Consider the following 27,521-nt stretch of genomic DNA (forward strand, 5'->3'; position numbering starts at 1 on the left):
TGATTTTTTTTAAAGAGAAATGAAATGCCTTAATGCCAAATAAAGCCAACATAACAATAGATGCAGACATGAGCATTAAGGTACGCAGTCAAGCACCACTTCTGTGGACACGAGCCGGAGACAAAGCCACCCAACTCTCACACATTCACCTCCATACACCAGACTAAAAACTTAAAGAACATCGCTGCCATTATAATGTAGCTACCACCTATGACAAAAATACGGTTTAGCGTGACACAAGTCTCTTGCACTCACGCACTCTCCTGACCAGCTCCCATCCACATGCCTGACCATCATGGGTAGTTTTCTGGGACACGGTCAGCCCACCAACTCCATACTTCGACCTAATGCGCACATGCATTCTATTCTTTCAGACAACTTCCCATACATTTCATTCGATCGCCAGAGTGCGCCCTCCCTCACAATTGTATTGAGGCCATACTAATGGGATAAAGGTGCAATTTAAATGACAAACTACTACTAATACTATTACTACGAGGAAAAGGCAGGAAGGCTCTCAGTTTACTCCAGAGATAACAGCAGAATGGAGAACCAGTCAGAGGTGTCACCTGAGGGGACCCACACACAAAGTTCCATCCCCTGGTCTGAGAATCAGTATGTCAGAATTAGCTGGTTGAAGAGGGAGCACACATCCCACTGCAGCCAATGAGTAAAGAAAAGATTGAAGTAAAGGAAAGAATACTTACCTCTCAGTAATGTTCTTTCTGATGGCTGTTCCTCCCACGGATTGCTCATCTACGATGGTCAATCCCCAGCACAGCTGATTTTTGGAAACTCTTGCCACCAGGGGGTGCAGTGAGGCTCCGCCCTGATGCCACTACATGCCCTGGGACGGACATGTCGGGGCTAGTATATATTGAGAAGACGTGCCCCATGACCACAGTACCGCCTTTTCCCCTAGCACTCAGTGTCTTTCTATCAGAAATAACCACCACAAGGTCTGGAGGAACTGAGACTTGCAAACAATCCGACATATTCCCCATAAAAACAAATTACTTGCCTCTGGGTAATGCTCATTCTGAAGGATGTTACTGCCACATATTCCTCATTCCTCATCTATGATATCCCTAACTCAGTACAGCTGTCCTCTGGAACCTTTTCCACCGCCAAGAGTGCAGTACAGCGTCGATTGCGTCAGACGCCTTTACACAACCCACTCCAAATATGATGTTGGGCCCAATAAATATTGCAGTGCAGTACCCCATGGCATTAGTGCCCGTAGAACAGATTGTGTGCTAGCTCCTGCAAAGGGGTAGTGAGGGCGATGAGGAATCCATAGCAGGATCATCAGAAAGAACATTACAGAGAGTCAAGTAATTTGTTCTTGTATTGATTTCTTCCTGCCACAGATTCCTAATCTATGATAGACTGCCAAAGCAGTACGTTCGTTAATCTGCGGGAGGAAGAAAGCAAGGACACCACCTAAACCCAGAAATCTCTGCAGGACGGCCCTACCTAAACAGGCACATTGGCCCGCAGGAGAATCCAAGCAGTAATGCTTAGCAAACGGGTGCAGAGACGCCCACGTTGCTGCCTGGCCAATGCTTGAAGACAGAGACTCACCTCTGCAGAGCAGAGGTGGCAGACGCTCCTCTGGTAGCATGCATTTTGAGACCCTCAGTCACATCCTTCCCAGCCACATCATAGCATTCATAGATGCAGAGAATGATCCACCTGGACAGGGTCTGTTTGGTCACAGTCTTGCCAGCACGAGCACCAGCATAACCAATGAAAAGCTGGCCCTCTTTCCAAGCCTCTAGTGCGAAAGACTTACAACTTAAGGGTCTGTACCGGTTCCAGCCGATGGAATCGTTCCTTTACCTTGGAAGGGTGAGGCTGAGGAAAACACAAAGAAAGATGGATCTTCTGAGCGAGATAAAAAGAGAACACCTTCAGTAGAAAGGAGGGTCTAACTCTCAATGTCACCTACTTTTTGGAAAAAAAAAACAAAATCGGGAGGTAAAACAGACCATGCATGTAGGCTCACTCACCCGTCTCGCAACCAGGAAAAGCACCTTAAGTGTGAGCAACCTAATACAACAGGAATGAATGGGCTCAAACAAAACGCCCATACGAAACGTTGAAAATAAATTCAAATCCCACGCCGGAACCACAAACTAGCGGGGAGGAAACTGGTTACACAAGCCCTGCAAGAACTGCATAACAGCGTGGACTGTGAAAAACTAGCCCTGTTCAGGGGACCTCTTGAACACAGAAATAGCAGCAAGGTAACTGTTCACAGTGTCAATCTGCAGACCTGCTTGGGCCAAGGAAAGGATAAAAGATACAGGTCCCTCTCCTGGTGGCCTTGTATAGAACATTTATACCAAATGCAGGCATTCATGGATTTTGTAGCAGGTCTCTGCGCTGAAAGAGCACATCGAGGACATTGCCCGACAGGTCCCAATCCTTGTATCTCAGGCTCCCAGTAGCCAATCATAAAGGTTCTGGCTGCTGAGGTTCAGGTGGAGGACTCCCCCCACCCCCCTCCAAATGGGAGCGCAAGACCCATCTCCCCGGAAGGTGCCAGGGAGGGCAGATGGACATGTCAAGCAACTCCAGATACCACACTCTCCGGGGACCAGTCTGGGGTGATCAGGATCATTGTGGTTCAAAACCGGCACAATCTCCTGAGAACCAGCATAATGACAGCGACTGACAGGAAATCATGAAGTAGGTTGAAAGTCCACGCGACCGTCAGGGTGTCCCACAAATCTCCCCGATGAGGAAATTCACTGGAGCAGAACAACTTTTACTTCCTGTTGGCACTGGAAGCAAAGAGGTCCACTTGAGAAGTTGCCCAAAATTAGAAGATTTCCTCCAGAACTTCCTAACAGAGTTCCCACTTGTGGGAAGCCGAAGTCAGTTTGAACAAGGTATCTGCTGTGACATTCTCTCATCCGGCCAGATGAGCAGCCGTCACAGTCCGTTTATTGTCAAGTCTGCCCCAGTCAATCAGAGCTGCATCTGCGACCACCGTCACCTGGGGCCAAGGCTGGCTAAGCACACCTCTTGTCACGCATGGCCCACAATGCAAGATCTTGGGCCAGCTGTTTCGGGAACTGTAGAAGGTCCGATATGTGGCCTTGGAACTGCGACCAATGGCAACAGAGAAACCACTGAAGCAACCTCGAAAGACTGAATAGCAGGACCTTGATCTGGTAATGCTGTTGGCCCACTACAAACCTCAGAAACTTCCTGTGCTTTAGATGAATCGGCACACAGAAGTAGGCATCCCGAAGATACAGGAAAACTAACCAGTCCTGCAGACTGAGGGGCTTGCAGGACCTGGGTTACAGTAACCATCTTCAACTTGTCCTTGTGTAAGAACATGTTCAGCAGCAGCAGCAGATCCAGAATGGGGCTCAAGCCTCCGTCACCAGAAAATAGGTGGAGTAACACCCCCTTCCTCGTTCTGCGCACGGAAGCATTTCAATCGCGCTTTTCGCCAGAAGCTGATGGACATCCTCCAGAAGGATGGAATCCGGAGACAAGGGGGTGGCCAGGAGCTGCTGCAACACCTACACACTGGGTACCCTTCCTCTACTTCTTAGGAACCACCTGCCTTGGCCCTTATCAGGGCTGGTTGTCCACTGCTCTTCTGGGCAAAGGCGGGAAAGGGGCAAAAACCCCTGCCCTGAGGACTGTGTGGAAGGCTTCTGGACTACAAGCCCTAAGGACTTAGAAGTCACCTTAGACTGGATCTCCTGTAGGGCGCAGTCAGCCTTTGCTCCAAAAAGTTTGTGCCCATTGAAAGGCATGTCTAGCAGCCTTGTCTGAACGTTGGCTGCAAAACCTGACCTCCGTTGCCAAGAAGGAGAAATGACTTTTCTATTTTGCGATTGAACACTGCAGAAGAAAAACCACAGGTGAAGGCTAACCAGCCATTAGAACATTAACAAGGGTACACCCAACAGGATAACCCCACAACAATGTGTAAAGAAAAACATATAAACGGTCATCCCAGAGCCATACCAGATGCCACCTCGCTTGAACAGAAGCGACCACTCACAGAACTTTGAGCAGGGAAGGATTGGAGGGTTCGATGAGGAATCTGTGGGAAAAGAATCCATAGAAAGAACATTACGGTAAGGTAATTTCTCCTTCAATGGATTGCTATTCTCCAGCAGATCCCTCATGATAGACTACCCAAGCAGTAAGGATAATGGAGGAGGGCATAAAGATTTAAACCAGCAGATTCAGCTGAACCGACTTACCAAACCTAGCATCAGCTCCCTGTGCAACGTCCAAGGCATAGTGCTTGATAAAGGCATGTAAAGATGACCAATATCCCTAACCAGAACTACCTCTCTGGAGGGCTGTAGAGGCCGAGACCCCTCTGGTCGAGTAGGCCTGGATACCTGCTGGAAGCTCTTTGCCAGCAGACTGTTAACACTCAGCTATGCACAGGATAATCCACTGTTATAGTTTGCTTAGTGACAGGCAGACCTTTCCTAGACAAGGAATGGGCCACAAACAACTGGTCTGATTTCCTAAACCCAGTCGTACGGGCAACATAAAAACTCCACGCCCTCTTGGGATGAAGGAGATTGACACGTCCTCCTTCGAGGGATGCAGAGGAGGGTAGAAGACAGGTAAGTCAATGGCCTGGGACAGATGAAATCCTGAAAATACATTAGGCAGAAATCTTGGTCTGACCTTCAGAGAGACTTTTTCGCGAAAGAACTTCAGGAATGGGGTTTTGCAGCACAAGGCTTTCAGTTCGGTAACCCTCCTGGCAGACGTGATGGAGACCAAAAAGGCAGTTTTAAGCGACAACAGTCACAAAGAACAGGTCTGCATAGGCTCAAATGGAGCCGCCATCAAAAAGGTCAAAACCAGATTAAGATCCCAATCTGGGACAACAAAGGGGGTTGACAGAAATCTTTTGATGAGGCCCTTCAAGAACTGTGCATGACCGAAATGGTGAAGAACCAACCTTGGTCTGGGGTACAGCTATGTAACCATCAAAAGGAGGCTGCGGGCGGCTGGGATAAAATATATGCTGCTGTACCCTGCAAAATTGAAGGTCGTGTATAAGGGCAAAATGCACTTTTTTGACAATCTGGAAGAAGCAACAACGTGGTTGGATCTGCAGGGCTGCCCGGATCAAGACACAGAGGAGACACAAAATGGACGTGAAAAGTGACTCAGGGTTGGCCACCAGGGGGCGCGCGGATGCAGACCTTCTCCGCGTGAGCTCCCGTCGCACGGTCCCCTAAATCGGTTTGAGCCCTCGTTTCTAGGGACCCCCGGACTCAAAGTTGGCACAGAGGTGTCGGAAGGTCCCCCCCGCAACACAGCAAAATCCCGTCCAAAATCGGACAAGAATTGCGGGAGAAAGAGGCTTGGGCGCTTCGCGCCGAAAACGAAACCAACCCTGCCCAGAGCGGGCACCACGCAGCGGTGCCCAGAGACCTCGACAATCTTCGCGCGCTTCGACCCGCGGTGAGGGGGCAGCGCTCGGACACCCATGCACCCCACCCTCACAGGAACGACCCACTGGTGGAATCCGTGATCTCCAGCACCCAGCCGAGCCCTGCACTGTGAACACTGCCAAGGAACGCATGGCGCTGAGCACGTTGGCCTCCCTCCCCCAGCTACAAGGCGGAAGGCGGCCCTCCTCGCGACGCGGCTGCAGCGGACCCCGCCGAGACACCAAGTAAGTAAGTGCGCTTACTGGCACTCCCCGCCTGCCCCCGCCTGACTCCACACTTGCAAGCTGCCCCCCACCGAGGAACGAACCAGCCCAACGCTGTGGGTTGAGGCCCCACACGAGGCGGTGTGGGCCCCGGAAACCCTGCTGCGCCCGACTCCACCGGAGCCCCCAACCACACAGACCTCCACAGGCGGGGCCCTGCTCTCCCAGGCCTACGGGTGGCAGTTACGCCGCGGGGTACCCGCGGCTTCCCTGCGCCGCACGTGGTGGAAGGACCGTAGCCCCCGGTGCACCCTGACACCACCAAAGATCACGGCCTCAAAGATTGGACACAATCTATCGCTCCTTTTAGAACCCCACCACCCCGGACCCCGCGGAAAGCTTTCTCCACACATCCAAAGCCAAAGAATATAGGCGCTGACCACGGAGTCACAGAGAGAGGGACCCAGGAAGAAAAGCGGGACAAGCCCAAACAGCTCACCCACCACCAAGTGCCCCCTGGGAGGTCGAACGGGGGGCGGGTTGCCGAGGGTCCCCCGAAAGGTCCACACGGCCCGTTGGGACTATCCAAGCACTGCGGGGCCCGCAAGAAGTGGGTGACCCCGAGACACGCATGCTGCACAGATCCACTGAACGTTGCGACTTCAAGGCACTATAGAAGAGGAGTAGAACCCTCAATGCTTCACATTGGGAGCACTTTCTAGACTCAACTCTCCCTAAACATACTGGAGAACTGCCTCGTTACACACCGCTGGGGGAATGGCCCCCTGACTCATCATTGTCCTCTCGGACACACCAACAATACCAAGAAAGATACAGGGGCGTGTGCCTCCTCAGTGGTGTCCACAGTCCTAACGAGCGAACTCACCTAAAAGTCTAGGACAGATTCTCACAAGCGCATGAACCCCCGACAGAAGCTCGCAATTTACGCCTACAACGCAAATCCCGATCCCAGCGGCGACCTCAAGATGACGTCTCCGATAAACCCGACCCCGGATGGGGACACAGCGGCAACGAAAGGCGACATTGCAGGCTTGCTCGCAGAGATCAGGAACATAGGTGCCAACATTGGCGGAAAAATTGATAAACTTACACAGCGGATTGACAACATTGAGGACAGGGTCAAAGGGATAGAAAATAACCAGGCCTCAATTGATACCCTTGAAACCCAGCTGTCTCTAAGGATAAGCGAGCTGGAGAAGAAGGAACAAGAGTGCAAGTTGAAGATAGATGATTTGGAGAATCGAGAAAGAAGAAATAACCTGCGATTTTTCGGCATCCCAGAAAAAGAGGGGGAAACTGAAGAGGACCTGAAAACGACCATACATAATATCAAAGCTCCTCGTTGCTGATGATAATATTGATGAACCCAAAACGGAACGCATCCACAGGGCGGGGGGACCACCCGGAGGACCCCGGTCCGTCCTCGCCCGATTCCATCATTATCAGGACAGATCGAGGGTGCTAGAAAAGGCGAGGAACGGAGGCACCATCAACTTGAGCGGGGCACAAATAACGATCTATCAAGACCTCTCCTCTTTAACCCTCGCAATGAGGAAAATGTGCAAACCACTCACCACATGGCTTAAATCTCGAGACATAAGATACAGATGGGGATACCCCTTCTCCCTCTCCTTCGATCACGAAGGATCAAGAATCAGACTGAACTCGGAGAGAGAAATTAAGGACTGCATCCTTGACCTATTAGGTCACCAATCTCAAGAAGAATCGACCGATCATGCACCCCGCGAAGACAAGGAATGGCGAATACAAGGCCCGAAGAGGAGGAAAGTTAAAGGCTCGAGAAAATACCGTAGAGGAAATGGCTCGCCAGAAGGATTGAGTTGATCTCATCTCCTTGCAGCCCTACTCAGCTAATTTACATGCCGGAAAATAAGATTGAAGGACATCTCATATGTAGGGTGTCTCGATCCTACCCGCGCACAGCTAACTTGTACACCTGGAGGGGGGGGTTCCAGGGGGCTCTAAAGTTTATATTGATGTATACACTGCAAGGGGACTGTGAAGTAACGGTCTCCACTGGTGGTTCGGTTATGAGCTAGTGCTTCCAACTCGGCTCAATCGAACGCCACCGAACACATGGGGTTACGGGGAGGGAAGGACGGGGAATGGAGGCTGACTTCGCGTCAGCGTTTTGGATGAATAGAGCACACGGGGAGATGGGTTTGTGGTCCCCCGGTCACCATGGGGAAACAATGGAAAGATCAGCGCGTCCTTATGACCTAAGACACCACCGTCGTGATGACGGCTGAGGCATGCTCCGAGGGCATCATGAGGGTGGGCACATTGAATGTGAAAGGCCTGAACTCACCCACAAAAAGGTCCCTGGTCTATAGAGAGTTCCGGAGATCGAAATTTGATATCCTTCTCCTACAGGAGACTAAATACGTGAGAGGCGAAGAAAGAACAATCTTGGGGAAGCGAACGGGGCTGGAGTTCTGGGAATCGGGCCCACTGCGCAAAGGTGGGGTGGGGATCCTGATCAGAAAAGGAATAAACCTAATGGTCACGAAGGTTTGGGCAGACGTAGAGGGCCGAGCGCTACTTGTCACAGGTACCATAGGTAAACTAGCTATCACGGTGGCCACGATTTACTCCCCAAATGTAGGTCAGATCCGATACCTCTCCAAAACAATACCCAAAATCATGCTAGAAGCGACCGGCCATGTAATACTAGGTGGGGGCTTCAACATTTGGGCGGACCCCGATATGGATTGGCACCCCGACAATCCCCAAACAAGGGACAAACCCACTGGGGACTACACCCAATTTAATAGGATGATGGAATTGTATGGCCTGATGGACGTGTGGCGTTGTATGCACCCCACAGATAAGCGGTACACCTTCTTTTCAGCCCCACACAACACACACACCCGCATTGATTACCTCTTCTCCTCGAGAGACCTATGTGAGACAGCCTCCTGTTCAGATATCGTTGCAATCTCATGGTCAGACCACGATATGGTACGAGCCGATTTGGTGTGGGGCTCCCTCCCAACAGGGAGGGGTAGATGGCGGTGTAATGAATCGCTTTGGAAAGATGCAGTTTTTAAACAAGAAATGCAAACCGCAATTGAGGACTACTTCCAACTGAACGATAATGGTGAGGTCTCCAAACAGGTTGTCTGGGAGGCGGCCAAAGCCACATGGAGAGGGGTCTTGATGAGAGAAGGGGCCAGTAAAAAAAGGGAGAGCTTTGATTGAAAACAGGCTCCGCAGGGAAATTACCCAACTAGAAACGGGAACAATCAAAAGTGGGGTTGCTGACTCTGAACAGGTCTTAGAAGCCAGGAAAAAAAGGGAGGAACTCCGTCTCCTAGAACATGACCTAATAGCCCGCAAACTTCTCCTCTTGAAGCAGAAGTTTTACGAGAAAGGGGACAAAGCGGACGCGTTATTGGCAGCCAGACTACGGGCCCAGCAAGCCGACAGAAGGGTTCACGAACTATCTGATTCAGAAAACACCCCGGAAGGGGCCCAAACCACCATCCCTGAAAAATGTGCCGATTTCTTAGAAGCTTTGTATACCCCCGACGGAGATCCCGACACACCAGGCATCCAAACATATTTAAACGACATTGACATGCCCAAAATTACAGTCACAGAGGCGGAATCCCTTGACAGCCCCATAACGACTGTGGAGATCCATGAAGCCATAAAGAGACTTACACCAGGTAAATCCCCGGGGGAGGATGGGTATTCGGCAGGATTTTATAAAACATTTGCAACACAACTCACTCCCTTCCTCACCGATCTCTTCAATCAGATCTTGGAGACGGGGAAACCCCCCCCCCCCCCCGACTCATTCATGAAGGCGATCATTGTGGTTATTCCAAAGGAGGGGAGAGACCCTGTGAGATGTGGCTCATATCGCCCAATTTCCCTACTAAACTTGGACGCGAAAATTTACGCCAGGGTCTTAGCCGCTAGGATCGAATCGTTCCTCCCCAGTCTCATCCACGCTGACCAAGTAGGATTCATATTAGGCCGTCAAGGCGCAGACACTATGCGCAAAACCCTCCACCTGATACACACCTCTCATAGTCTCCACACCAACCCTGCACTGCTTTCTATTGACGCGGAAAAGGCGTTCGATAGGGTAGAATGGGACTTCCTAATAAAGGTCCTTCAGAAAATAGGACTAGGCCCCAACTTGAGAAAGGGTATACAAGCGATTTATTCAGCTCCTTCGGCATCGGTCCATGTGAATGGAGAATATTCTAGGTGGTTCCGATTAACGCGTGGTACCAGGCAGGGATGCTCCCTCTCAGCCATTTTGTTCGCCCTATCGCTAGAACCAGTGGCATGCAAAATCAGAAAAGACCTTGGTGTAGAGGGCATACGTTTGGGAGGCGTAGAGTACAAGTTAGCGCTATATGCAGACGACATACTACTACACGTAGTCAACCCAGAGACCTCCATCCCTCAAGCCATCTTTCTACTCTAGGAATACGGCCGCCTGTCAGGGTTCAAGATCAACCGTGCTAAGTCTGTCCTCTTCCCTCTGCAAGGTGACCCAACTACGAATGTGGCAAGATATTCCTCCCTGGGGCTAACGATCGAACACCACACATTACAATACCTAGGAATACGAATCACCAAAAATATTGACTCTCTACAAAGCAAACTTTCCCCAGCTCCTAACGAAACTCCGATCAGACCTCGCCAGGTGGGATAAACTCACGATTTCGTGGCTGGGCAGGCTCAATGCGATAAAAATGACTTGCCTCCCGAGGTTCCTATACCCATTCCAGATGCTCCCAATCCGGATCCCACAGCGGTACTTCATAGAGGTCAAGAGGGAAATTCTAAAATTTCTCTGGCAAGGAAAGAAGCCCCGAATAGCTTATACCACCCTCACACTGCCCAAAAATAAGGGAGGGGTAGGACAACCTGACTTGAGAAAATACCATGCAGCAGCCCAGCTCGTCTACTTGTCCCCCACCTGCGCAACTACAGTGAACCACAATGGGTAGCAATGGACAACCACTATCTAGCGCCTGCAACACTTGGGGAATGGATGTGGGCACCACGGAAATGGGTGATGAGAAGAACGAGAGATCACCCACTATTTGTAGCCCTGTGGGAAATCTGGAGAGAGGGAGCAGATATGATACGCATTACAACGTGGCCGTCCCCACTAAGCCACTTATGGTCACCAGGTATCAACAACCATATCCCCAACGTAGAAAGATTCCAAACCTGGTACGAGGTGGGACTTGAGCGGGTAGGCCAACTTGTACGCACCGACTCCTTCATTACCTTGCCAGCCCTAACGGAGACCTTAAACATAGGAACTCTTTCCGCTTTTCACTACATCTAAATTAAAGGAGTCCTGACGAGAGATGTGTGGAAGGATAAATTGAGCAGAGAACTCACCCCATTTGAAAAAATGCTAGATTCCAAAACTGATAGGAAGGGATTGATCTCTATAATGTATAAGTTGCTGTTGGAGGGCGGTACTGGGTGGACACACACTCTCCGAACACGATGGGAAAACGACATGGGGATTGAAATTGTAGACGAACTGTGGGACAAAATGTGCACCATGGCCACACGCACTTCAATATCAAGCCAATACAAACTACTCCATCAAACTCCTCCACCGTTGGCAATACGACCCACATAGACTGTCAAAGATGTACCAATCATCATCCCCCCACTGCTGGCGCGAATGTGGTCATACAGTTGATTACTGGCAAATGTGGTGGGACTGCCCTAAGGTCCAGATTTTCTGGGATGAGGTCCTTGGCTGGATAAGGCACACGGATGGGATCCAGAGAACTCTGACCCCGCAACTGGTGTTGTTTAGTCTTGAGGCGGGGGACGGCGAATGGACGAAGGTCCAAGGAGTAGTCCCACACCTATTACTTGCGGCAAGGGCACTAATAGCGACCAAATGGAAATCATTGTTGACCCCGAATAAGAAAGAATGGATTAATGTCGCCCTAAATCTCTGCACGATGGAAAAGATAACTGCATGACTCCATGGTAGAGCGTCACAATGTGAACTGTTATGGTCGGACTTTCTGAACGCATACACGTCCACTGCAGAACCAACCCAGAGCGAAGATGGGTCTCTGCCCTGAAGAGGGCCGGACCGGACCACCCCCCCTTCCAGGGCCTATCCTCCCATCACTTTACCATACATCTCTCCCCACGCCGCTAGACGCAACCACCTCAGGCACACAACTACACCCCCCTCATGGACGTGCCCATAACTGAACTCCATTGACCTAACCCTGAGCCACAATTTATACCTTGACCACGATGCCAAAAATCTCCAAATGACCAGTCTTCCATTCTAGGGGAGAGGGGGGGGAGAGGGGAGGGAATATCAATTCTAAATTTGTTGGGGGAAAAGGGAGGACATAGTTGTTTATACTGTTGGTCTCTCCACGTTCTTCTGATTATGTATGCTCTTTAGTTGTACCTTCCAACCAACAGGAAGAACTTGACCTGAACAGGTACTCGTTGTTATTCCAAATGATAATCTCATTCTGTACTTCCTTGTTCATGTGAATGTTTAATTTGAAAACTCAATAAAAACAAATAAAAAAAAAAAAGTGACTCAGACACGGTATGCATTTTGTTATGGCAGCGAGCGAACATCCTAGGCGAAGGCTGAGAACGATGGGCCTGGCTGTAGGAGGCCGATATACGATAACATATTGCGGATTGTGAGAGACTTGATGGACTTGAATATAGTGGCGGTTACATATATTAGAACTGTATAGCAATGTGTAGTTCTTTGATGTGCTATTGGAGCGGCAGGGCGGTAGCACCCTACCCCCCGAATTGTAGTTGTAGTTATAGTAGGTTGGCCACTAGGGCGGCCTCACCCTGCGGAGCTTCGAGTACAGGCGAAAGCTGGAAAGAGCTAGATGCGGGGGAGCCTGAGATCCAGGGATGGAGCTGGGCAACAGTTTTGGGGGGGGGGGGGGGGGGAAGAGTGTTGGGGAAGGGTTGGGAGGTGTGGGGGGGGAGAGGGAGTGGGAAGTTTGGTGCGTTTTTGGTTAACAGGGTTTTAGAAGGGGATGCAAGCCTATATAGATTGGAATGGAACTCAAGGTTACGCTGCACCTGGGGGGAGGGAATGGGATCATACCGGGCCATGGGGGACCTTAAAATACTCACATGGAATGTGCGGGGGCTTAATAGCTATTTAAAAAGGAACAAGGTTATGCTGTATCTGCGCAGGCAGAAAATAGATATTGCATTGCTACAGGAACCCACCTTACACGTGAGAAGATGGACACGATTGCAGGAAAGTGGAAGGGGGTGCTGGTGGGCTCTTCGTACTCTGCCTACGCAAGAGGAGTACTTATATGGGTGGCGCCACATGTCCCGTTTCAGCGGTTGTAATTGGTGGCTGAGACAGACGGGAGGATGGTTATGCTGAGGGGATTGGTAGAGAATAGGGAGATAAGTATTGTTAACACGTACGCCCTGAACCAGAACACGGTGGCGTATATAAGGACACGGAGTGCGAACCTGAGCGTGTGTGTGGGAAGCGCGGTGATCTGGGGAGGGGACTTCAACTGTGTATTGAACCCGAGGGTGGATAGATCGGACGAGAAATTGGATAGACCGGCCCCTGCAGCCAGGGCGCTACAGACACTGCTTGATGACTTTGGGTTGGAAGATGCATGGAGAGTGTGGCACCCTGGGGAAAGGCAATATTCGCATTACTCGACCCCACAGCAGTTATCAACGAGGCTGGACTATGTCTTCGCATCACCAGAAATGATAGCGGAAATTGCGCACATGGAGTACAGGGCCAGGGTCCTCTCGGACCACTCGCCCCTGATTCTTGCATGGCAATATTGCCCCCCCCCCCGCGCCGAGGGCGAGGATCCCGACATGGCGCCTACGAGAGGAGGCGTTGAGACCCCTTCTTTAGAGAAGATTTAAGGGAGGAGATAGTAAATTATTTTGAAACCAATACTGGGAGTGTGGACTCGGCAGGGACACTATGGGAGGCCTTTAAAGTGGTTATGAGGGGGGCGGCCATGGTGAAATCCAAGGGCCTACAGGGTGGGCTTTCAACAGAACTGAGGGAGACGGAAGCAAAATTGGAAGAGGCCTTAAAAGCCGGCGACGAAACAGCGGAGAAACTAGATTTGATACTAAAGCTGCAGCAAAAATGTGCGGATTACTGGGAGAGGTTGTGCAACCTTAACTATAAGAGGTACATTGAGACAGCATGCGGGAGGTGACAAACCGGGGAGACTTTTGGCGTGGTTATATAAGAGCGAGACCCCTAGAGCCACAATCAGAACCATAGAGAGGGAAGATGGTAGCGTAGAGGACACCCAGGAGGGGGTTAATCAAGCGTTTGTGGATTATTATAAAGTGCTATACGGGGAAAGTAGCCGGGCAATGATAGAACAAACGCTTGAGGATATAGGGCTGCCCAAGATAAGTGAGGAGGAAAGAGAGGAATTGGACTCCCCGATTACCCTGGAAGAACTGGGGGAGGTGGTGAGGCAGTTGCCAACTAGTAAGACCCCGGGGACAGACGGGGTCCCAAGTGAATTTTATAAGGTATATATAGAAGAGGTCCTCCCCCCGCTGCTAGAGATGATAAATGAGGCGTTCGAGACGGGCCGCCTGCCGAAGTCACAGAGAGGCTGTTATAGTACCTTTCCCTAAACCAAATAAACCAGGGAGCAGCTGTGGTTCCTTCAGACCTGTGTCAATGTTGACCCAAGACGGCAAGATATTAACTGCGGTCTTGGCGAATAGACTGAAAAAGGTCATTGGTAAGTTAATACATCCGGATCAAACGGGCTATGTCCCCCATAGAAACATCACCAACAATCATAGGCGACTTCAGAGGATCATTGAGTTTGGCAGCGGAAGTGAGGAAGAAATGGCAATCGTGTCCCTGGATGCGCTCAAGGCCTTCGACTCCGTCAAGTGGTCGTTGTTGCTGGCGGCCCTGAAACACTATGGGTTAGAGCCTGGCTATGTAAGATGGGCGGAGATTTTGTATAGTGAACCACTGGCCAGAGTAAAGACTGGATCTGTGATATTGGAGAGGTGGCAGCTTAGTAGGGGTATTTTGGCCCTGGAGCCTCTTGCGATCTATTTGAGGCAGCAATATGACACCATAGGCATTGAGGTGAATGGGGAGCGGCACTTGGTCTACCTATATGCGGACGACATGTTGCTGTATGTGCGGTATACGGAGGAGAACCTCCAGTACATTTTGAAAGTGCTTGGGAGATACGCGGTGCTATCAGGCATAGCGGTGAAACCCCAGAAGTCTAGTCCGTTCCCGTTGGAGGGGTATACAGGGGTTCCAGCGGAGAGGTAACTGGTCTTACAGGTACCATGGGCGGTTAGTACTTTTCGGTACCTGGGAATAGATATATATCACACCGTGGGGGAGGAGCATAGGTGTAATACAGAGGTGGCATTCCAAAAAATTGAGAAATGCATGCAGTTTTGGGCAAAGCTGCCTTTGGCGATGATGGGGCGGGGAGCGATGCTAAAGATGGTGGTCCTGCCAAGGCTCCTACATTACTTCGGGAATATTCCGTATCTGATTCCTAAAGGGTTTTTTGCCAAACTGAATAGCATGTGTAGGGACTTTCTGTGGCACGGCACGCGAAACAGAGTGGCGTTATGGAAGCTCCAGAACTTCCATGACAAAGGGGGTATAAAGCTGCCCAATTACGAGGCGTACTATGTGGCGAGCCAGTTGCAATATGTTGCCAAATGGCTATCTGATGAAGAGACCTCTGAATTTAGGCTGTTTGGGCGGGATTGTGCACCCTTTTATTTGAAAGAAGTTATGTGGGCACCAAGGGTGGAGATGGTGGGGTGCCCTAAAATGATGCTGCTGGGGTGGAAGGTGTGGCGCAGGGCATACCAATTGATGGGGAACCCGTCCCCATGCTCGCCGCAGATGCCATTGGTGGTATTGACAGGGGCAGACGCTCAGCTGCGACTGATACTCCGGACCCACTGGGAGCCGGCTGGGGTGGCAACGATGGGTGATTTTGCCAGGGGGGCTCTTGTGTTACCTTTGAGGGGCTGCGGGAGGAGGCTGGGTTGGACGAAGGCCAGTACATCACGTACCACAGAATGGTACAGAGGATTAAGAGAATGTGGCCCGAACTGGACGCCACCATAGACGTTATATATGATATAGCTGAGGGGGGCCATGAGGTCTCCAGACTGTACGAGATGTTGATGTCTAAACTGGGGCAGGGGGGTCACGCAGCTGAGATTGGACTGGGAAACGGACGTTGGGGCCCAAATGGGAGATGGGATGTGGGAACGGGGGCAAAGGTATCATAAGAAGGTGTCTAGAACGCAAGACTGAAACAGATACAGCTTTACATAACACACAGGGCTTCTATGACGCCTTGGAGGATATCGAGGTTCGAGAATGCAGGTCGGCAAGCATGCCCCAAGTGCGACGAAGAGAACGCAGGCATGGTGCATATGTTTTGGTCTGGCCCGATCATAGAGAGGTTCTGGAGGGGTGTAAGAGAGAAACTAGAAGGAAGAGGGGTCAAGATAGTAGTGGTCACGGTATGGGCCTGCCTGCTGGGGGGTGGGGGGGTTACCCAGACCACGGAAACTCTGGCATGTAAGCAAACTAAGGGGCCTGGCTTATGTGCTTGCAAAGAGAAGGATTGCCATGGGATGGAAGTCATGCCATGTGCTGAGGATAGAGGTGTGGTGGAAAGACTTGCAAAAATGGGCAGAAGCCGAAACCATAGCATGGCAAGAGGCGTGCAGCAATGGGGGCGTGGGGGAGGAGGAGAATGAGTCCCTGATGGCCTGGAAATCCCCGATGGCCTGGAAATCACTGATAGCCGGATTTTTTGGGTCATTAGAGGACCCGACTGAACCGGTTGAGGAGGAGACGAACCACAGGGTGTGGAATCTGATGACTCAAGGTGATAGACTCGCAAGGGGGGTGGGGGTAGTGGTTAGGGAATTAAAAAAGTGTAATGAAACTGTTGAAGATGCACTGTTTGTTTGGTTTTATTGTTTGTTCAAAAATTTAATAAAAACTTTTTTTTTTAAAACGAACCTTGGTCTGGGGATCTCTTAAACACAGACAAGGCCGCCAAATACCCTTTCATTGTGGACACCTGAAGGCCTGAAGACGCCAGTTACAGCAGGAACTCCATCACTGTGGTGGTGGGGCAAGCAACAGGATCAGTTTCCCGTTCCCTGCACCACACCTCAAATCATCACCACCTGCACGCATACAGAGATCTAGTAGGTCGTCTGCGTGCAGCCAGCAGTACCCTAAAGCACCTCCTCCTGATCAGTCCCGTCATCATACCTCATCCTCAAGAGCCACGCATGTAGCTTGAGGGAGTCCGGGGTCAGGTGAAGCACCCGGCCTTCCGACTGGGTGAGATGATCCGGACGCTGAGGCAACCAGTGAGGTGGATAGATGGTCAGATCCAGGAGATCGGAGAACCACAGCTGAATCGCTGTAACGCTCACCTGATTCCCACGGAGGCGCTGGTCTAGGCAGGAAGGTGTCTGTGACTCGAAAAGTGATGTGCAGGACTCGATTGGCTTCTGGGGCTGAGCCTCTTCGCACTGTTTGTCGAACTCGAAGGGTGAGATTTCTGCAGGTGAAAGAATATGGGGGTTAATGATCTGGGCTGCTGAGTGTCCCTCTCTCCCTCTCTCTCTCTTCCTAGCTTCTCCGTAGAGCCCCCAGGTCAACGTGCTCACCTTAGATAGGTGAATGCTGGACTCTCCATCTGCGTCTGGTGCAGGGTGCCGTTGCCAGTTCCTTCACTGGGTGAAACGTAGGCCTCTTGACATCAGAGGATCGCTACCGCCGTTAACTGCACGAGCGGTGAGTTTCCGGACACCTTTTTAGTCCTTATAGTCTTTAGGTGCGTGGGCACGTAATATAGAACAGGGCTTGATATGATGCTTTCTCCTATTTGTTTTGCAGGGCTCTTGGAATAGAAGATGGTGTGAAGAGAGCCGAAGCTGGAGCCAGAGCCTTGGGACGAAGCGCTTGGAAATGCGTAAGTAATTGCAAGCGCTCTAACTGTCTCTTTTCTCTTGCAGCTGTGAGTTCGTGCTGAAGAGTTGCTGGAAAACGCCGGAGTATTTGCAGGCGTTCTATTGTGACGAGCGCGATGGACGTAAGTAAATACCTGTCTAATGTCTTTTCTTTTGTATTTCAGATGCTGGGTCGCAGCGTTGAAAACATCCGGAATGCACGGAGTGCTGGTAAGTAATAACTATGCTTTTGTTTTCACAGGTGGAGATGCAGCGTGAAGAAATGGTCGCTGCCGATGAATCAGGTGAGAAATGCGCCGCATGTGAAGGTTGCCGTGCTAACTTGTTGTTTCTTATCTTTACAGGTGCTGCTGAAGACTGGATTCAGGAATGGTAAGTATTGTTCTTGCAGGTTCTGCTGAAGACTGGATACAGGAGTGGTAAGTATTGTTCTTGCAGGTTCAGGATCGGAGGAAGAGAAGCTGGAACAGACTCGGTGAGCGTTCTGCTGCAGATGCAGAATAACGCGAAGCACGTTTCATCAATCGGGTGTGGTTTAAATAGCCTTGGAGTGATGAGGCGTCTTCCTCCACGGCCCCGCCTAGGTAAGAAAAGAGTTCCTGTTCCAGAAGAGTTCCAGTTTTGTATCCAGGGAGTGGAGCTTGCCCCACCCAGGTAAGAAAGTAGTTCCGGCTTACTGAGGATTCCTATGCAGCTGGTAAGTAAGCAGCATGGTCTGCTGCAGGTAAGTCCACCCAAGCATCTTCATATATATTATGAGCCCGGCGCTTCCAGTACCGGGACCGATGGCATTGATGAGCCTGGCGCCACCGGCGCCAGGACAATGTCCAAAAGGTGCCTAGGATTAAGGTTAGGGGCCTGCTTCCAAGGACGTTGGGCTGGTCCTGGCTCCTTGGAAGCAGTGATCATGACAATCGCCTATGTGCAGAGCGGGCGAGAGTTCGCGCCACCCTGCTTAGTGAGGTAATGCATGGCCACTGTGTTGTCTGTCAGGACGAGGACATGCTTCCCTCTGAGAGACGGTGCAAAGGCCTTCAGGGTTAACCTGATGGCCCACAATTCCAGCCTGTTGATATGCCACCGGGCTTCTGATGCAGACCAAAAACCGCTCACCTGCAATTCCTCGCAGTGGGAGCCGACAATCCTTCAGAGACGCATCTGTGAGCACTTGGGCATGGAGCCAGGGTGATCAGAAGGGTTCCCCCGCCAATAGATTTCTGCGCGTGGTCTACCAGCCGAGTCCGCAAACTACCTGGCTGGATACCGACAGGCGATCCGAGAGAGCTGCCAGCTATTGAGACCACTGAACTCGCAAGACTCATTGGAGGGATCGCACATGCAGCATGGCCTCTGGCACTAGAAAAATACATGAGGCCGATGAACTGGAGCCGCTGGGACTTCAAGTCAAGGGAGAAGCCCAGCATGTGCAGTAGTAGACAGGGTGTTTTCCAGATGCGACAAGTCTTCCCTCGGATCAGCCAGTCGTTGAGGTATGGAAATACATGGACTCTGGATCTCCTGAGGTGAGCAGCGACCACTGCCATGACCTTGGTGAAGACCCTCATCGCGGAGGTCAACTCAAAGGGAAGCACTTTGAACCGATAGTGCTTGTCGCCAATGAGGAACCTTAGGAACTTTCTGTGCTTTTGGTGCATCGGCACATGGATCGGCACATGGAAATAAGCGTTCTGTAGGTCTATCGACATTAGCCAGTCCTGGAGATCGAGAGCGTGGAGAATCGCCTTCAACGTCACCATCCTGAATTTGTCCTTCCGCAGGAACTTGTTCAAGGCCCTGAGGTCCAGGATGGAACGGAGACCTCCTCCCTTCTTGGGCACCAGGAAGTATCAGGAAAACCAACACGACCCTCTCTAATCGGGAGGCACCTCTTCCACGGCATCCTTCGATAACGGGGTTCTCCGTTCTTCCTGGAGCTCCTGTCACAGTTGGATTGGGGGAGGTGGAGGTATGTCTGGAGGTCTCTTTAGAAAAGGCAGAAAATAACCCCACCAAATCAATTGCAGGCCCCAGAAGTTATTTCCTGCCACTGGGGCCAATGCCTTGCCAACCATCCACCAACCGGTACATCGTGGGAGGGGAAAATCAAAGCAGCTTAAGAGGGCATGGGAGACCCTGCCACTGCTGATGCTGCTTGTTGGCCTCTCGAGGCCCCTCTGCCCCTTGTGTGAAGCGAGAAGCGCCTTTGTCCTTGCCTGGCTTGTGGGAGCTGCGCCTTCCTGCCATAACGTCTGTTCCCTGCCCCTGGTGTAGCTGAAGGCAGGCTTGGCCGGCTGCGCCGCTGGCCCCAAAGATTTGGCAGCCAATTTTGACTCCTTGGTCTTCCAAGGACTTGTATGCTTTTTGCCCGAAAAGCATATCACCTTCAAAAGGCATGTCCAGCAATCTGTTTTGGACATTCGGGGAGAAACCAGACGTTTTAAGATAAGCTTGGCGTCTCATCACAATTGCTGAACACATTGCTCTGCCAACGCAGTCTGCCACGTCCAGGTCTGTCTGCAACAACTGTTTGGCTACCACCTACCCATCGTCCACTAGCTGCAAGAAATAGTCCTGCATGGCACCCTCCATGAGCTAAACATTTGGCGAAACCACACACCATATTAGTGGCCTTGAGAGCCATGCTACCAAAAGTGAACACTTTTCTGGCCAGGCAGTCACGTTTTCCCCCTGTCTTTCCGTAGGCAGATTAAAGGTGGATGCCGCGGGTCTAGTGGAGACAGGGTCAGCCTGAAACAACAACCCCTGCGGGGAGGAATGAGTAGCGAGGAAAGAAGGATCTCCCGTTCCCGGCCTATATTTCCCTCTGAAGATGGCATTCACAGGGAGAATGGTACAAGGGTGCTGCCATAATGAGGCTAAGGGATCTGCAATGGCCAGGTTGAAAGCCATATTGGTCTCGACTGTGGGACTCTCGTCCAAAAGGTTGGAAAGAGAATACCCATGAAGAGGGACACCGGACGTCTTCATCCCCAGGGTGTCTACTACCCTGCAAACCAGCTCCTTGAACTTCACACTAGTGTGGGTATAGGGCTGTTTCTGCTGTAACTCCAAGTATACCGACCACTGGTATCATGCAAATCCTAAGCCAAAGCCAATAAATCAGCTAGGTCGCCGAAATAGTCGACGCCGCCGGCGCCCATGAAAACAGGGTTGACCGGGTCCTCATGCTCCCAAACTCTGAAAACAGAGTGCATGGAGTCGAAGAAGCCCGATCTCGACAGTGGCCCAAAGGAACCATCGCAGAATGTCGGGGGCCAAAGGCTTGAGGATGGACTTCGAAGCTTAAGCTATCGATGCCGCGGGTACTTTTGGCACCGAGGGATGCTCGGGCACCCGAGAGACGTCCGTAGTCTTGGCACGAAACCCTGTTGGAGGACATTGCGTAAAGGTTTTAAAGAAAAAAAAACTACGAAAATACAGTAAGAACGGGAAGCAACTCTAGTCATGTTCCCTATGCAGCGTGCAAGCGCATGGAAAAAAGGAACTGAGGTGTGGGCCGTAGTGACGCGCTATTTGTATGACGTCTGACGGCACGTCTGGAACACACTATCGAGAGCTTGGCAGGAGGCGGGCAAAAGTCGAGGTCCACTACGTCCCCAGGCAAAAAGTTTCTGAGAAGCAAAGCTGGAGATGAGAACATCGATCACGAGGCATCTGCGGGAGAACAGCAATCCAATCCATTGAATGGCAGCTGACCATCACACTAGTGGCCATGCACCTGCAAACTTAGTGTGCTGTGTCCAGTCCAGATTGCAGCATTTGCTGTGCAGTCTCCTTGCCGTCCAAGGCCATGGACAGAAACCCATTCCTCATTTCTTTCTCTGGGATGTACTCTGCCACATTGGCTACTGGCGGCCAGAGGCTGAAGGAGAATTTCGCCATGGCAAAGAGGCCTTCACAGCCTGCAGCATTAGAGTGCCTGACGCAAACACCTTCTTGCCCCACGCGTCAAACCTTACTCTCCCTGTTTGGTCAAAAGTATGGAAAGCTAGCGGTCTTCAGACTAGTTGTTGCAGAATGAACCACTAGGCTTTCAGGTGATGCATGGAAAGAAAGGAAAGCCGGGTTCCGACAGAGCGGGACAGTGCTTCCTCGCCAGGTCCTTGTCCACTGCTGAAACAGATGCAGGTTTCTCCAACACATCCAATAATGGGGGGCCTTCACCACCCGATTAAAGGGCAGGAGCATTTCCTTCTTTGGGGCATCTTCCAGAATGCAGAAATGTTTCCAGAGTACAGCTGTGCTGGAATAGGGATATCACAGAATCAGCAGCAGGAATGAATCCATTAGAAATTCAGACCACTGTCAAAGGAGGGACCCCTGCAACGATCTCCTGTGCAGCCGGGACTCTGGAACCACCAGAATGCAGGAGGCCATGAGACCAAGCAAGCACAAGAAGCTGAAGTGGGAATTTATCAGTGGGAGTGGAGGAGTTTAACCATCCGGGAGAGGTCTGCCAGTCGATCCTCAGGCAGAAAAGCTCTGCCCAGCAGAGTGTCCAAGACTGCCCTAATAAACCAGAGACTGGGCCAGCGAAATCTGGGACTTTTTGAAGGTCAAGGAAAAGTGCCAGCTGTGCAACAGGCACAGAATAGATGTGCCAATGCCTTGTTAGGGGAGTGAGTCAGTCATCCAGTGATAATGCCTTCCTTCCGGAGGTAAGCCACCGCACTGCCATCAGATGGGTGAAAACCCTGGGTGTCAAAGATAAACCAAATGGAAGTAGGACTTTGTACATCATGTGCTGGACATGAAAAGGCACACCGAAGGAGGCATCCATAAGATCCAAGGACACCAACCAGTCCTGCAGATCGAGGGTCTGAAGGATCTGGTTAAGAGTTATCTTGCATTTGTCCTTGCGACGGTACAAGTTTAGTAGCCTTAGATCCGGGATAGGACACCAAGCCTAGTCTTTCTTTGAAAATAGAAAGTAAGAAAGTAAAACTGAATACCGGCCTCTGCCTTGTTTCCGAGCATGCTACCAATTTGGTTGTGCTCTTCGCCAGAAGCTGACAAACCACCTCCAACAGGAAAGCACCTGGAAGCAAAACAGGGCTGGAAGGAGGATGGTCTGGAGGGCATTGAAAGGGAAGACAATATCCCTGATGAACAACATGTACGGCCCAAGCGTATGACGCGGTGGGACACCATTCTGAGCCAAACTGGGAAATTCTCCCTCCCACTGGGGAAAGTGCCCGTCACAGGGGCTTTGCACCCTGGATAACAGAAGGGACTGCAGAGGTGGAGATTCCACCTCTGGTTGCTCCCCTGCCCCCATCACTTGGGATACAGCATTGCTGCTGCTTGCGTGCCCAAACTGTGGGCATAGGAGGTGGAGCGCCAAAATCATCTACCTTTGCTAGCAGGAGTTGAGGCTTGCTGCACTGCCAGACCCAAGGATTTTGCAGTGGCCTTAAAGGACTGGGACTTCTGCAAGGAGACATTGGCCTTAGCCCCAAAGCAGTCACACCCATCAAATGCATATCTAGGAGCTTTGCCTGCATGCCATGTGGAAACCCATTGCTTCTCATCCAGGAATACCTCCTTGCCACTGTGCCCGTAGCCATAGCTTGTCCCACACCATCAGCTGTGCCCAGCCCTGATTGCATTATTCAGCTATCTTGAATCAGGGCCTCAAAGCCCGCTCTATCCTTTCTATCATGCAGGTGTTTGGCTGCCTCAAACCGCCGACCAATTGACGAAAGAAAATTTGGATCAAGCACAGGAGTTGCATCGCTGAAGGGGCGTGGCTGCCTGAGGCAGAAACCTTCTTCCACCATGCAGCCAACCTCTTGCTCTCTCTGTCTGTAGGAAGAGAAGGATATGTGGATGTCCTCAAGTTGGAAGTCGCAGCCTGAACCACCAAGCTTTCATAGGAGGCCTGGGTAGAAAGAAAAGCAGAGTCTGAAGGAATTGGGATGGTGCCCTAGCCAAGTCCCGTTCAATTGCTAAGAAGGAGGAAGGTTTTTCCTAGGCTTCCAGCACTGTGGCCTCAAATGTTGGGTTAAAAGACAGCAAGGTTTTCTTATGAAAGCCTTCAATCAGGATGCCCAAGTTCACATTGAACAGTTCGCCTCAAAGAGGCCGGCAACCCCAGGGTGTCTACCACCTTGGCTAGCCGGCGTTGGAATGAGGCGTGAAGCTTCCCCGGCACTGTGAAGATGTCCAACTTTGATGACTTATCAAGACTACTAGCCTCCTGCAGGTGGTAAGCCGGTTCCAACAATCCCTCCCCTGGTCCCCGTAAAACTCCTCTGGAAAGCCCCTCAGCTCTCAGGGCACCGGGGTACTATCCCAAAAAGGGATGTGATGACCCACCTCATTGGAGATTTCACCCATCAACATAAACAACCACATTGTGCATGGGGCATTCTTTAAAGGAGCCATAGAGCTGTCGGCACGGAGGCAGAGGGGGCTTGCACAGGTGCTAGGCAGTCAAGGTCTAAGTGGGTTGGTTCAGGGATGGGTCCTCACCCATAGGAGTCAGAGCAGTAAGGTGTGTGTTCCTTCAATGGGTCCCTGGCGGGTTGTCCCAGCGCAGAAGGTACAGGTGGCGTTTGTTGGCGCAAAGACAGACGTCACCGGTGCCGGGCCTTTGAAGTGGAGGAGTGGGTAGGAAAACTATCTGCGGAGCCTTGGAGTGGTTACTCCTCTTCATCAAAGAGGAAGAAGAGTAGTGTCAAGAGGGAAATGCTCAGTGAACGTGACCTTTTGCGGTCCTGCCACTTCTCACATTTTGCACCTGGGACCAGTCTTCTATGACCTTGGAACGAGATCTCGTTGCCTTTTTCACCTGTGGAAAAGGGTAGAGTTTTGCAGACTGCTCTCGGAGAGCCTTCGGATGCATCGACTGACATGATAATTTCCTCCCCCAGGCAGTACAGATAGATCCTGTGAAGGTCAGAGACTGACATTTGCAGACAGCAGCCCACGCAGGGCTTGAAACCCTAAGCTTTTGCCATAGGCATTTTGCGAAACATTCAAAGTGGCTGTGTTCCTGTAGCAAACAGAGTGCATGGAATAAAGAACTATGGTCATGGGGTTAGGCACCTCTTTATATACTGGCCGCAGCGTCATGTCCGGCACCATAGGGGTGTCAAGCGGAGCGCACAAAGAGACATGCTGCATCCCCTGTTGGTAAAAGTTTCCAAAGATCTGCTGCAATGGGGATAGAATATCTGGAAAGAATCCACTAGAATTGTAGGATGGGGGAACATGACGTTAATTACAGGATCAGGCTGTGGAGCAAAGCATTCACGTTGCTGGATCTAAAGAAAATCGACTGAAAAACGGAGGATGCACGTGTCAGTTTAGTGTCACATGTAGGACTGGTAGATGCAGTTGACGACTGAGTAGCAGGGATATGAACCACGACCCAGCAAAGATCTAATGAACTTGGAGCAAAAACCACACATGGATCGACCAAACCAGTCTCAAACAGGTCACCTGAGAGGATGGCATAAAGGCAGACAAATTGGCTTCCCCAAAGACAGCAACAGAAGCAGACCAGGTTTTCAAGACGGCGCAGGGGAGCAGGAAAAAAAAACAGCCAGCCAGCAAGAAATGGCACCATAACAGGGGAAACTGTAGAAGATGACAAAGGGCATCCCTGGAATGGAGCTGAGGTGGGGTAGCAGCAAGACAACATATTTGCAGGACTGGAATACTCCCCACTCTAAGGCCAGAAGCCTTTGCCAGGGAGGCAGCAATGCAGACCACAAATGAGTGGTCCAGTAGGCTAGGATGGTAAGAAAGAGTACATTATGAGAGTCCACCAGCAGTTAAGGAGCAGAGAGCAAGGACAAAGTAGTAGGGGCCAATCATAGACACACAAGGGTCTGCAGCAGCCCACCTTCAGCAGCAGTCCTCTGGCAATCCAGCTCCTGACTGAGGAAATCTTGATCCTGCAGATCCCTCATTAAATGCATGCCTAAAGTCTCCTCCCAGGTGGCCAAGAGACAGCAGATGCTTCCAGATCCCCAACCCTGGGGGTGGTGTATTGCGGGAGGATCACCTGGGGGGACACAGGGCCCAGGGTAGTGAGGAGATTCCGTGGGATGAGACTGTATTATTCCTCTGAAAGGGATACTTACCACTATGCCAGAAGAGGCTATGGCTTATTGTAATTTTGAGATCTCTCAAATACCTGGTAAAACAGATGGTAAAACCTAAGGTTGTAACCCTACAACCTATTACACCAAAGGAACAAATCCTTTGTATCCCTAAAAACAAATTCCCTCCTCAATACCAATAGTACAGGAAGCATACACACAACGAGAGCAGTTGGAGGTTTCTATAAGAATTTATTAAGTGAAATGCTCAAAGCACATTAGCACTTAAGCTGGAGCTACCATCCTCAGACAACTGACCTAACCATCTCTCTCTCTCCTGCCACCTCCTTCCAGAATCCAGGTCACACATATATTCCACACATTCCATACGCACAACAAGCCCACTACACACACAGTTGTGGGGATATGGGGTCACCCACATTGACCCATCACATAATCCTTGAACTTCCTGTGACTTATCCTTTTTTCACAAACTTCCTTTCCACGTTTTCTGCTCTCTCCAAAGTACCCTGACCCATCACTTCTGGTGTACACCATTCTTCAACCTTCACCACTCTTCCCACTTTGCACATCCTTTCATCCTCAGTCATTACTGCTTTGTGAAAAACTCTTGCTACTCGACACGGTTTAGACCATTTCAATGGCCCATCCCCTTAACGGCGCAGGTAACTTCATTCTGACCACATCACTGATGTTCAAACAACTCTTAAAGCTTTCCTTCGGTCATACTTACTCTTGTTATTCAATTGTCTCGCCTTAACAAGCAGTTTTGCTTGTTGAGCACTGTCCCACGCCCATCTAGCTCTCTTCACCCAGGTGGGCATAAATCTCAATTAGCTCACCTCCCTCTACTTAATTCAAAGGATAATACCCCTGTAGTGCAATGTGGCGAGAAAATGTGCCTCAATCCTACTCATCACCACTCTCACCCAGTCCTCTCCATTAGCCCACGCCCACCTTATACAATCTTTGATGACCTTGTTGAATCTTTCAGCCACACCATTGGCCTGTGGGTGGTAAATAGAGGTTCATTTATGATCAATACCATTCTCCATTGGATATTGACATATTTCTCTCAATTTCAATTGGGCACCATTGTCGATCATTACAGCACATGGGTACCCTTCTCTCCTAAACACTAATTGCATAATCACTTCTTTAGTCATAATACTACTTGTAATTTTTATCTCTATCCACTTTGACAATATGTTTACAAGCACTATGCAGTACTTTTGCACGCCCTTGCTCGATATGGGACCGGTAATATCCATTCCAACCATCTCCCATGGCATGCTAGTGATATCAAAGACAGTCATGGGGCTTTCCCTAGCCACCAAACTCTTCTCACTTAATGAACAAGACACGCAATTCCTCACAGCTCGTTCTACCTCCAAATCACATCATGGCCACCAGTACCACACACAAACTGTCTACTTAGCGTTGGTGATCCCTCGATGCCCCTCATGGGTCATTTCTATAATTCTCTTTCTTACTACGCTGGGGGGAATAATCCTATCCCCCCTCATCACAAATTCACCATTCATATGCAATTTACCATCCAGATTCCCTCTAAATCCGAACCAATCACAGACCCTCTCGTAATCCCTTTGCCATCAGCTCATCCTTCACCCTCCTTAAGTTCACATAATTTTCCATACATTCAACCCACTTATCCTTTGCTATCATTTTCTGTTCTACAAGTAACA

At 50.6% G+C, this 27,521-nt stretch overlaps 1 protein-coding gene across 2 annotated transcripts in view; it reads right to left on the reverse strand.

The window, feature by feature from the left end:
• Positions 1 to 27,521, reverse strand: part of NUP107 (nucleoporin 107) — a 790,450-nt gene that overhangs the window by 218,524 nt on the left and 544,405 nt on the right. The window lies entirely within an intron of this gene.

This window comes from Ambystoma mexicanum, chromosome 12, assembly GCF_040938575.1.
Source record: "Ambystoma mexicanum isolate Mex_15411 chromosome 12, UKY_AmexF1_1, whole genome shotgun sequence".
Classification (NCBI taxonomy): domain Eukaryota; kingdom Metazoa; phylum Chordata; class Amphibia; order Caudata; family Ambystomatidae; genus Ambystoma; species Ambystoma mexicanum.